The sequence below is a fragment of the Lathyrus oleraceus genome, chromosome 3 (genome assembly GCF_024323335.1).
Source record: "Lathyrus oleraceus cultivar Zhongwan6 chromosome 3, CAAS_Psat_ZW6_1.0, whole genome shotgun sequence".
Lineage (NCBI taxonomy): Eukaryota > Viridiplantae > Streptophyta > Magnoliopsida > Fabales > Fabaceae > Lathyrus > Lathyrus oleraceus.
The window spans coordinates 507,912,518-507,925,835 of NC_066581.1; positions in this window are offsets into that span (position 1 = coordinate 507,912,518).

Consider the following 13,318-nt stretch of genomic DNA (forward strand, 5'->3'; position numbering starts at 1 on the left):
CTAGGAAAAAACCTACCACCAAGTATAGGTCGTGCCTCAGGACATTTCTAGAGATGACCGATATACCGACCGGAGCTGTTCGGATTGTACATATGGAGGTAGGGATTTTCGGCTTTGATTACGACCAAATGATTGGTAATGAAGACTTCATGCAAGTTTTTAGTCATGAAGAAATCGGCGTCAACGTTGTCAATACATATATTAGGTAAATCCGGTCTACTTTGTTTTATTAATTAAACAACTTATGTTAATGATGTTTACTTTATGTTAATCCGGTTTACTTTATGTTTCAAAAGAGGTGTTAATGATGTTTTTATATTAGGTTTTTGTATGACGAATTGATGCGCCCCAATGGTTTGGACGTGTCATTCGGATTCTTAGCACCCGCGACCGTCAACTTAGGTTTAATCTTAAGTAGACCGGATACCGTGACGGAGTACGTTCTTCGGATCCTCAAGGACAATAAAGATGCGGAGAAGTTGTTTTTTATACCGTTTAATACCGGGTTAGCATTTCATTCTAAATTCATCTATTATACAACGCTTTTTGAAAAGCGCTGTCTAAGGTATACCTAAAAAAATTAAAATAGGAGGGTCTTAGAAAGCGCTTTTGGCCAAAGCGCTGTCTAAGGGGGGTGGGGCTTAGACAGCGCTTTTCAAAAGCGCTGTCTAAGGTATACCTAAAAAATTTAAAATAAGAGGGTCTTATAAAGCGCTTTTGGCCAAGCGCTGTCTAGGGGGGGGGGGGCTTAGACAGCGCTTTTAAGATTTAAAAAAGCGCTGTCTAAACCTTTAGCAGCGGAGGTTTAGACAGCGCTTTAAAGCGCTGTCTAAGGCTAAAAAAAGCGCTGTCTAAGGTCTTGTTTGTTATAGTGTCCAAAATGTGTAGAAAAATCCGTAAGTAATGTATTTCTGCAGAAAATTTTGCAACAAATTACGTAGATAAAACTAAGACACTTAAAATATTATTAAAAGTTTTTCTTTTCAGATTTAAAAAAAATGGTAAAATGCATAAAAGGATTGGATATTTTGAAATTTTCAGTAAAATTGCATAAAATTAGGTATCGGTCTTTTAAAAATCTGGTAAAAATGTATAAAATGCATATAATCCAAAATCTGCAGAAAGTTCACAGTAACATATTTTCGCAGCAAATTCTGCAACAAACTATTTAAAATATTATTTAAAAAATGAATTTTTTATCGGATTAAAAAAATCAGATACACCCCATATATATTATCGAATATTTTGAAAAATCCAATAAAAGTACATTAAATTAGATATCGATCTTTTAAAATTCCGGTAAAGATGCATAAAATGCATATATTCTAAATATAAAAAAATTGCAAGTCACATATTTACGCAGAAAATTTTGTAGGTAAAAAGTCAAACACTTAAAATATTATAAAAACGATAAATGGTTTCTTTCTCGATTTTTAAAATTTTTGAAACACCCCCGCATATATTACCGGATATTTTGAAAAATCTGATAAATTCTTCAAATCAAAAGATATTATAATTAAATCAAAAATTATTTAGGAGTGTGAAAACCAACTTAAAGAGTTTCAGGTAAACTATTTTCTGGTTTCGTACTCACATTTTAATGGGCCCATATAACTAGGGATAAGAATATGTTGGGTCGAGTTAGACTTTGCCAAGTCTGAGCCTGACCTGTTAAAAAATTCAAAGTCTAACTCTGGCATGTAGCCTATCATAAGCTTATTTTTAGGCCTGGGCCTGACCTTTTTGAATGCTTGATTAACTTACTAGCCTACTTAAAAGCCTACTTCATTTGAACATCTGTAAATAAGCAATTCATCTAATGTTAAATAGGCTGACAAATTAAAATATCAATGATACTAAATATTTATTTTCATTGAAACATTCAAGTTTAACTATTAGCATAAGTTTTGTGATACTACTTGTTTGAGAGAACTTGTGAAAACAACTTATGACATTGTTCATAAGGTTTTTTCAACTTATTTTCATAAGTTCTTCAATATAACTAAGCTTTATTTTCGTATTTTAATTCCAAGTATAAAATAAGATATAAATATTAATAAAGTTATTCATGTTTATTTAAATAGATCGGCCTGAAAGGCCTAAAAGGCTTTTTTATGGCCTATGACCTAGCATTTTTAGCTAAATCGACTTATAAAAAATCCTAAGCCTTTTCTATTTTTTTAAAAGCCTCGCCTGGCCTGAGTCTGTGTACGCTAGGTCGTAGATCCCTGTTAGTTGGCCTGACCTATTCCCAATCCATGTCATAACACTAGCTCCCTGACACCTTGGGCTTTATATTTAGCCTATTTTTCTAAACTCATTATTCACATTCATACTTAAATTAAGGGAAATACTTAATGTACCCTATGAATTGCTACCTCACCCTCGTGAAATTCCAATAATACTCCTAGATTTCGTAGACACCCTAAAGCTATGTAAAAAAATTACGAAAATGTATCTTCGTGTAACTTACGCAGATGCATCTCCAGACGCTGTTTAATTAAAAATGCATTAGAACCCTTTTTCCTTCCTCACTTATAAAAAAACACTGTATTTAAACCTCTCAAGTTTCTCAAACTCTCTCAACTCATATTCTCTCAAAATCATTCAACCAACTTCAAAGCTTCTTCCATCAACATCAAGTCGATAAAAGAGCTCACTCAACATCGAACTCAACTCACAATTTATAAGTTTTTTATTTTTTTAAACTTTTTGGATTTTGTATATACATTTGTAAAAATTGATGATTAGATTATGTAATAGGGAGTTTATACATGTTATGTGAATGAAAAACGTGTTTGATAAGTAGTTTTATTGAGCAATGCACTATTTTAGATGTTTTGAGGGACTTCATGTCCGCCACAGACACTATTTTGGGTTGTAGAAAATTTCGGAAATGCATCTTCGGAAATTTTCAACGTTTTGATCCCAAAAAATCAGAGATGCGTCTCTAGAATTCGCCAATCTGTATTTTTTAATTGACTGAACTCGTTGTGTTTCATATGTATAGCACTTGTGTGGTTGGCTTATAGGTATTATGGTTGATATGCAAGACAAATTGAGGCATTACAGGATTGCAAAACATCCATCGATTCGGAGGGAAAAGACTAACCATCGCAGGCACCTATTATTTCTAGCCCAGTTGATGCGGAGGCGTCAACATTTAGGGCTCATGCATCTTTACCCGGAGTATACTGCCAGAAATGTATGGGACAAAAAGGTAAATTTTAATTGGATTGATTCTTTATAAAACATGTTTGTTATAATATTAAAAATTTTGTTACGATGACTTATTTTTCTACAGGACCATGATGCTTTAAAGTTCATCAATCATGGCCTGAAGATTACGGGTCTGCAACAACCTAATGAGCAGTGGTTTCAGGATGTTTTGCAGCTATCTAGGCCGAGAGGCTTGTGCTATACTGGCTATATTATGGTTAACCATGGTATGATGTATGCATTTAAAGAGAGATGACACACGGAGACGTCATCATTTCATCTTTCCCATGGTGATATGTATATCACACTGGACAACGTCTTATGCCTATTGCATCTTTCAATTAGGTGGAAACTTTTAGACCATGGCAAGATTGAAGGAGAATTGCGACCCAAAGCGCAGCGGAAATTAAAATTTTCTCCTTTAGAGATCCTTACGAATGGTCATGATCAGTGATAGAATATTTACCTCTTATGACGGTTGAAACCTTTGGTGCAGATCTCTTGTAACGATCAAAACCCTTTGATGCAGATCCACGAAACGATCACGAACGTTGAACAATGACAACGTCTCTACTCAGTCCACACGAACGGTTTCCTTCAATCTCAGTGCTAGCTGGTACGAATGAAGGCTTTGAGTGAGAGAGAGAGAGAGAGAAAAACGAAATAATGCAACCGCCAACCTTTTGCTTCTGCACAAGGGTTCTATTTATAGAACCACTTGTGTGGGCTTCAAGCTAAAAGCCCATTTAAGTGTATTTTGGCCCATATCTTATAATATGCCCAAAATCACTTAAGCCCATGGTACCTTACCGTATTTCGTATTCTACTCAAGTACACCGTACCTTACGATGTTCTATAATTCACTTAAGGGCACCGTACCTTACGGTATTCCTTAATTACTCTATCTCTCATCAATCCGTCCTTTGTGTGTGACCCTGTAGGTTTTCGTGACGTTGGCAATTATATTAAATCACGCATTTAACATAATAAACAGTGAGCGGTATCTAGCAACACATCACTGCTACCCAAGACACGAAAATGTCATGTGATCTGACAATTCCTTCTGTGATAATACTTATGTGTATAATTACCCTTTTGCCCTTATGTCTATATTGAACACAAGGCATAGACCGTGTCATCCTTGTCCAGTTCAATATTGGGCCCATAGACATTTATCCTGTTATGCAGGATGGGCAAATTCCATCTAGGTCACTCATGTCCCTCAGCATGCTTTGTGGAGTACCCATCAACTGTCTTTATGGTTATCCAGTTACGGACAACGTTGGATCAGCAATAAAGCACTCGACTCTACATCTAGGATCCATAGTGGTTTCAGGTCGAAGAGTGGAATACACTATTATCACCATGAGAATAACTTATGACACCTTGCATAACTTTCTATATAGTATTCTCATAGCGGGTCAATCCGGTATAAATATTACTCCTAATATTCATACCTATGTTTAAGACTTGATAACTCTTTATCCATGATCCATGAGATGTGATCATCAGTCTACAAACATAATAGTCTTAATGCTTTAATGTTATCCCACTTCATACTAAAGCTCGACTACGGATACTTTAGGAATAATGTCCTTATGTTTAATGTGTTCTCATGATTAAGTCACACTTAATACATTAAACGGACTATCTATTCCAGGGACTTTATTAATCAACCATAATAAAGAGAATGCCTTTTATTATTCGATACAAGTACCAAAATGTATTGGCCTCTAGGGCTTACACCAACAATCTCCCACTAGCACTAGAGCCAACCAGGCATACCCCGTATGCCCATTGATCTAGTATGGCCATCATGCTTCTGCTGCGCAAGAGGCTTTGTCAGTGGGTCAACTATATTGTCAAGCGTAGGTACTTTACATATTTTCACACAACGTCTAAGTATGTGTTTGGATCGTCGGTGAGATCTAGGCTCCTTAGCTTATGCGATAGCACCATTGTTATCATAATAGAGACCAATGGGATCCACAATGCTAGGGACTATGCCAAGTTCACTAATTAACTTTTTGATCCAAACAGCTTCCTTTGCTGCACTTGAGGCAGCAATATACTCGGCCTCGGTTGTAGATTCAACAACTGTATCTTGCTTTGAACTTTTCAAGCTCACAGCGCCACCATTTCAGCAAAACACATAACCATTGGAATCATTCATATTAAAGCGTCTCAGCACCTTGTCTATGTACTCTGACTTAGGCCAGGCATTTTATGATCTATCTCTATAGATTCTGATTCCTAATATATAGGCTGCTTCACCTAGGTCCTTCATAGATAAGCATTTCCCCACCCAAGACTTTGCTTGTTGCAGGGTAGGGATATCGTTTCCAATAAGTAATATGTCATCTACATATAATACCAGGAATACAATCATGCTCCCACTAACCTTCTTGTAGACACAAGGCTCATCTTCGTTCTTAACAAATCCATACAGTTTCACTGTTTCATCAAAACGAAGATTCCATGAGTAGGTCACAGGCTCATCTTGATCCATGAGTAATACATCACCTAGATCAGATATCCATATATCTTGGTCAGGTGACGTATCCTGCCTGACCTACGCTGGTCTTGTTCTACTTGAGCAGGTTGCTCTTACACAACCACTTGTGTTTCCTGCTCTAATTCCTCCATAGGTGTATCGATAATTTGTGATTCTTGAATTTCTTCAAGTTCTACTTTCCTCCCACTGATTCCTTTGGAAATAAAATCCCTCTCTAGGAAAACTCAGGTTCGAGCGACAAACATTTTGCCCTCAGAAGGATTGTAGAAATAATATCCTCTTGTTTCTTTAGGATACCCCACAAATAAGCATTTGTCAGATTTGGGCTCAAGCTTAGTTGAAACTTGTCATTTCACATAAACCTCGCAACCCCAAATCTTTATGTAAGACATATGTGGTTTCTTACCACTCCATATCTCATATGGTGTCTTCTCAACCTTTTTGGATGGAACACGGTTAAGTGTGTAAGCTGCTGTCAATAGTGCATGTCCCTAAATGGAGTTTGGAAGATCGGCGTGACTCATCATGGATCGGACCATGTCTAACAGGGTTCGATTTCTTCTCTCAGACACACCATTCCATTGGGGTGTTCCAGGAGGAGTGAGTTGGGATAGGATCCCACACTCTTTCAGATGGTCATCAAACTCTAGGCTTAAATATTCACCACCTCGATCTGATTGAAGTGTTTTAATATTCTCACCTAGTTGGTTTTGTACTTCATTCTTGAATTCCTTGAACTTTTCAAAGGACTCTGATTTGTGTTTCATTAAATACACATAACCATATCTACTGAAATCATCAGTAAATGTGATGAAGTACTGAAAACCTCCTCTGGCTGGAATGTTCAGTGGTCCACATACATCAGTATGTATGAGGGCCAAAAGATCATTAGCTCTTTCACCTTTTCCTGTGAATGGAGATTTTGTCATCTTCCAAGTACTTTGGGCAGTTTCTCTTCCAGTGTCCGGTCTTACCGCAATGGAAGCAGGTGCCTGCCTTTGTTATGCCTCCACTAGGCCTCAAAACAGTAACAGTGGGTCTGGGTTTGGCAACTTCCTTGCCCTTCCCTTTATCACCCTGCCTGGTGGGCCTTTTGTTCTGTCTCTTTCCATTTCCGATCATCAGAATGGACTTCCCTTTTGTCTTCAGATTCTGCTCGGCAGTTCTTAACATGGCGAGCAGTTCAGGAAGAGATTTGTCCATATCAATCATATTGAAATTTAGGACAAATTGACTGAAACTATCTGGCAACGATTGCAAGATCAAATCAGTCGCAAGTTCCTTTCCGAGGGGAAAACCCAACCTTTCAAGCTTTTCCATATACCCAATCATCTTGAGCACATGGGGACTTATAGGGGCTCCCTCAGCTAACTTTCCTTGAAAAGGGGCTTTTGAAACTTCAAACCTCTCATGCCTTGCTTGCTCTTGATAGAGCATCTTCATGTGTTCGATCATATCGAACGCTGTCATGCTCTCATGTTGCTTTTGCAACTCTGAGTTCATGACATCCAGCATGAGACAAGCAGTTTCATTGGCATCATCGACATGCTTCTTATAAGCATCTCTTTCTGCCTTAGGTGCAGAACTAGGAGGTTCCTCTTCAGGAACAGGTGTCTCCAAGACATACAGCTTTCTATTATGTTTGAGGACAATCCTCAGGTTTCGGTGTCAATCCAGAAAATTTGTCCCAGACAATTTTTCCTTATCAAGGATTGATCTCAAGATGTTGTTAGAGGTGTTTGCTGTCATGGTTATCTACATAAGGATTAAGAAAATATAAGTATCATTGACATATTTAATTAGGCCTTTAATCAAATATGCTCCCACTATTTTACTCAAAACAAATGACCCTCATCATTTGATTCGGAAAATCCCGTTGGAAGATTTTCTAGTGGGTCGAGATCCATATTTCACTTCGTTCTAAGTCCGCGTAGGCGGATTACACAAAACTAGGTTGTTTAGGTAGGAACTCCTTCCAATTGTATCTCATACAACTCTCGAAAATTTCAATTGGGTGAATAACTCCTTATTCCAATCCATCATATGGATCATTCCCAACTCTTGCTTCTAAACATATATATAATCTTATTATAATTTGTTTAGTTAAGTTTGACCCATTGTTTTAACAGTTGGATATTACAATTATCCCATCGCACCTTACTAATATATAGATCATGCACCTCGCGTAGGTGAAACCTACATTATCCATTACTAGTCTTGATGAGTGTTAAAACTTGGAAAGCATAAACTTAATATTTTAGTTTGAGGGAATTGCAATTGTTATGATCTCACCGGCTTGTTTATCATATAAATCGTCTCTCACATGCATCAACATACATTCACATGCATCAACATACATACAAACAAAATGAAATAGTTATGGCCCCTAGCGCAATTGTTCTCCCAAGCCAATGAGAGAACCTAAGCTAACCTACAACGATCTAAGCTTCTCCAAGCAAGATCTTCAAGGTTGTCCTCCTTTAATATTGAATTCTTCTCTAAGCTTCTCCAAGCAAGATCTTCAAGATTGTCCTCCTTTGATATTGAAATCTTCTCTTTCTTCATAACATTGTCTTCTTCTTTTTCTTCATAACATTACATTCCAGAAGAAACTCGTTTTACATACGAGGGTTTGAGGTGAGAAAAGAAGTTACATTAAGAGATCAAAAGGAGAGGCACGACACGCAGGTCGTATTTAAAAACCCAAAACAAAATAAAGGACAACTAAGGCCATAACTGATCACCACAAGGCAATAATAATAAACACATTGTTATTATTAAATTTTAATTCCTTTAATTAATTAAAACCAAATTAAATTTCGGCGACCGATCATACTACGCAGAGTTAGCCGGGATAATTGTAATATCCAACTGTTAAAACAATGGGTATCCAAAATTGTATGTAAAACGCAGAGTTAGCCGGGATAATTGTAATATCCAAAATTTTAATGAACAATTCATTTGAAATGGACATTGTTTTTGCATCCACACAACTCTTGCGCAGGCACAAAACAGAAACCCCAAAATTTTGACTCTGGGAGTGTGACGACCGTCACAGGCGTGTGACGACCGTCACAGGCAATGTGAATGTGACGAGCTTCACCATACTAATGTCGGATTCCGAAGCATAGTCAACATCAATCATCCAACTCGTACACTCATGATGCCAAATTTAATTACCCGTTTAATTAATTGATTCATTCTGTCTTTTAATCATATTAATACAGAAATTAAACACCTATCCGATTCATGGTTTCGTAACCAGGCTCTGATACCACTGAAGGAGAATTGCGACCCAAAGCGCAGCGGAAATTAAAATTTTCTCCTTTAGAGATCCTTACGAATGGTCATGATCAGTGATAGAATATTTACCTCTTATGACGGTTGAAACCTTTGGTGCAGATCTCTTGTAACGATCAAAACCCTTTGATGCAGATCCACGAAACGATCACGAACGTTGAACGATGACAACGTCTCTACTCAGTCCACACGAACGGTTTCCTTCAATCTCAGTGCTAGCTGGTACGAATGAAGGCTTTGAGTGAGAGAGAGAGAGAGAGAGAAAAACGAAATAATGCAACCGCCAACCTTTTGCTTCTGCACAAGGGTTCTATTTATAGAACCACTTGTGTGGGCTTCAAGCTAAAAGCCCATTTAAGTGTATTTTGGCCCATATCTTATAATATGCCCAAAATCACTTAAGCCCATGGTACCTTACCGTATTTCGTATTCTACTCAAGTACACCGTACCTTACGATGTTCTATAATTCACTTAAGGGCACCGTACCTTACGGTATTCCTTAATTACTCTATCTCTCATCAATCCGTCCTTTGTGTGTGACCCTGTAGGTTTTTGTGACGTTGGCAATTATATTAAATCACGCATTTAACATAATAAACAGTGAGCGGTATCTAGCAACACATCACTGCTACCCAAGACACGAAAATGTCATGTGATCTGACAATTCCTTCTGTGATAATACTTATGTGTATAATTACCCTTTTGCCCTTATGTCTATATTGAACACAAGGCATAGACCGTGTCATCCTTGTCCAGTTCAATATTGGGCCCATAGACATTTATCCTGTTATGCAGGATGGGCAAATTCCATCTAGGTCACTCATGTCCCTCAGCATGCTTTGTGGAGTACCCATCAACTGTCTTTATGGTTATCCAGTTATGGACAACGTTGGATCAGCAATAAAGCACTCGACTCTACATCTAGGATCCATAGTGGTTTCAGGTCGAAGAGTGGAATACACTATTATCACCATGAGAATAACTTATGACACCTTGCATAACTTTCTATATAGTATTCTCATAGCGGGTCAATCCGGTATAAATATTACTCCTAATATTCATACCTATGTTTAAGACTTGATAACTCTTTATCCATGATCCATGAGATGTGATCATCAGTCTACAAACATAATAGTCTTAATGCTTTAATGTTATCCCACTTCATACTAAAGCTCGACTACGGATACTTTAGGAATAATGTCCTTATGTTTAATGTGTTCTCATGATTAAGTCACACTTAATACATTAAACGGACTATCTATTCCAGGGACTTTATTAATCAACCATAATAAAGAGAATGCCTTTTATTATTCGATACAAGTACCAAAATGTATTGGCCTCTAGGGCTTACACCAACAAAGATCAACATAGATGATGCACTAGAGATGATGGTATACTATCTAGGAGTTGACACAGATGATGTCATGAAGGAGTTAGAATCCACCATAGGGTGTCATGCTAGGTTTTAATTTTTGGAGAAGGTGTATACATAGGAGCTGCATAGAGGATACATTCTTAGAGCATACTTGTATTTTCTTGGCACACCCATTTTTATGGACAAGACTGTCACTTATGTGGATGTCATCTACATGCATACTTGGATGATTTAAAGTGGATCCATGAATACAACTGGGGGGAATCTTGTTTGGTCAACCTGTACTCCAAGTTATCCGAAGGTTATATATGGAAGACCAAATAGGTGACAGAAAACACCACACTATTGACGGTAATATTGCTGCATCTTTTAGTGTTTATGTATCATTTTCATAACACTTTTGCAATGCCATTAGTAATAATTCATCTATTCCAACATTTCCCACATATATTTGGCTGGTCATATGTTCGACATAGACTGAGGATATGCCACATGCTTCTGCATTCGTCCCGCACTTCCCACACATATTCGGCTGGTCATATGTTCCTCATACACTGAGGATATGACACATGCTTATGCATTTGTCCCTCTCAGAAAGAATCAGGCGATAGGCCATACCGAGTGTATATTGACCGCTTGGTAGAAGAGTACATACACTTTCATTCTTACGCCACTCACCATGAGACGCGTCCCTAAGAGAACATCGCATTCTACTCTAGATGGTTGGCTTGTGGTTCATGTCTGACGTATCCTCATCTGCCTGAGAGCGTCATGCATCAATTCGACTGCATGCAGTTTATTCCCAAAGGCCCTTCTATTTTTTCTCCTCCCTCTATGACACGTAGAGATATGGATGCTATGTTTGATTGTTATCTTAATCATCTGGTATCGGAGAAGGCACAAAGTACCATAGCTCATATCGAATGAAGTTATGCAGACGGTTGCATCTAGTGGTTCTTCAGGATGTCACATCCTTATATGATACAAGGTGTTATAGGACACCCACCTATGCCAACTCATCAGGGGATACTAGAGAAGGAGCAGACTATGGCAGATCATGTTGTGGATATGGTTCCTAGATGTCGTTGTATCATGGAGATTGGACATGCGAGTATTGACATGGACTCTTTCCGGATGGCTCTGAGGCTAGGGACGTTGTAGATGTCATGATCACAGAGGCATGGGAGACACTACAGTACATGAGGTAGTGTAGGAACAAGGGATCCTAAGTCTGTTGTACGCAGTAGTTTATAGTATTTGTACTCTGGATTTATTATTGATTGTATTTTTTTTTACTTATTTTAAATTTATTGTGTACTCTATATTAATTATTTTATATATGTCATTTTTTTCATATCGATTATATGATTTGATTTATAATAAAAAATTATAGTATAACTATAACATATCGTCTAATTCATCATAATATCTCTAAATCAAAGTCAAAAACTAATGTCTGATGTGGTTCCGAAGATGCTTTTTTGAATTTTGTCTGGTGTAAATACGAAGATGCATCTCCGGAATAACCTATGTTAAAAAAGGGCATTTCAGTGAGGAAAGCATGGGGTGTGCATTGAGTTGTTTAGGAGATGTATCTCTAGATTAAATTTAAAAAATATATTGGATGTCATTCAATTTTAGCTTTTTGAATAAAATCCAAAATATGTTCTGAGATGCATTTCTGAAATCTGAGAAAAAAATCTAATTTTTAATATGATATTTTTCCATGTGAGATTAATAATTTCCTAAATTAATGTTCCTGAAATTAAGTTTTAGTGGTTGCTTTTTGTACTCATGACTTTTTTTTTCTTACCAATAAACAATAGTCTAGAAAATGACAGAAATATAATATTGAATAATATGGCAGATTATATATTTATTCATTGTTCAAAAATTACATATGATATGGTAGTAGAGGATTGAAGTGTATGTGTGTGGTGTGTGAATTTTATGTGACATTGTGGTGACATGTGTCAGCATATGGCGATCTGATCAATATAAAATTGTAGTATTGCCAAGTAGATTAGGTCATATTGAATTCAACCATGAGTACTAATTTTGCAAGAAAAATGGACAAAAGGTAAAAGATCTAGTGTTAGCAAGTTGGGACTTTTCTACATATGTTAATAGCATTGAATCTTGTAGTAGGATAAAAATGCAAAAGTCAATAGATTTGGGAGCAACATAAAATGAAAATGAAAACGATGTCTAGGTAGAAATTTTGTCAAGTTGATAAAAAGTACAACCCATTTTCTAAGAGGGTTAATTTGACTAATTATAATTAAATTCATAACAGTGAATCGAATAACATGTATATATATATATTAAAAAAATCTGCACGTTAATATTATGAATGTTTGAATTTTTTTAAGAAAGTTTAAGTTGATATTAATCTTGAAGGTTAAAAAACAGACAAATATATGAGGTATGTGATTCTCTTTCAATTGATATTCATAAGACTTCAAATACTTCTAGGATAAAGAGAAGGGCTAGATTATTATGTACAGTATATTGAAGACTATTATTTATTTATAGAATTACGACAATTAAGATTTTTATTATTTTAAAAATATTAAGATTGGTTAAAAGTATATATGTTCATACTCTTTATAGTGGATTATGATTGTCGTAGTTTATGTATTATTTTTAATAGATGGAAATTGTTGGGGTTAGTTGAAAATATATATGTTGAAGAAGTCTCACATCACTTAATTTTGTGAATGAAGAGAGAGTTCAAGATTATATGTAGGATACAAATTCTTTGAAGTCTCACATCGCTTAGTTTTGTAAAGGAAGAATGAGATCAAGACTATATATAAGATTCAAGTTCTTCATTCCAAGATGCACCAGTCAGAAGCACTTTAAATTTGTATTTGAATTTCTTTGCTCTCTTATACTCTTGTATTAG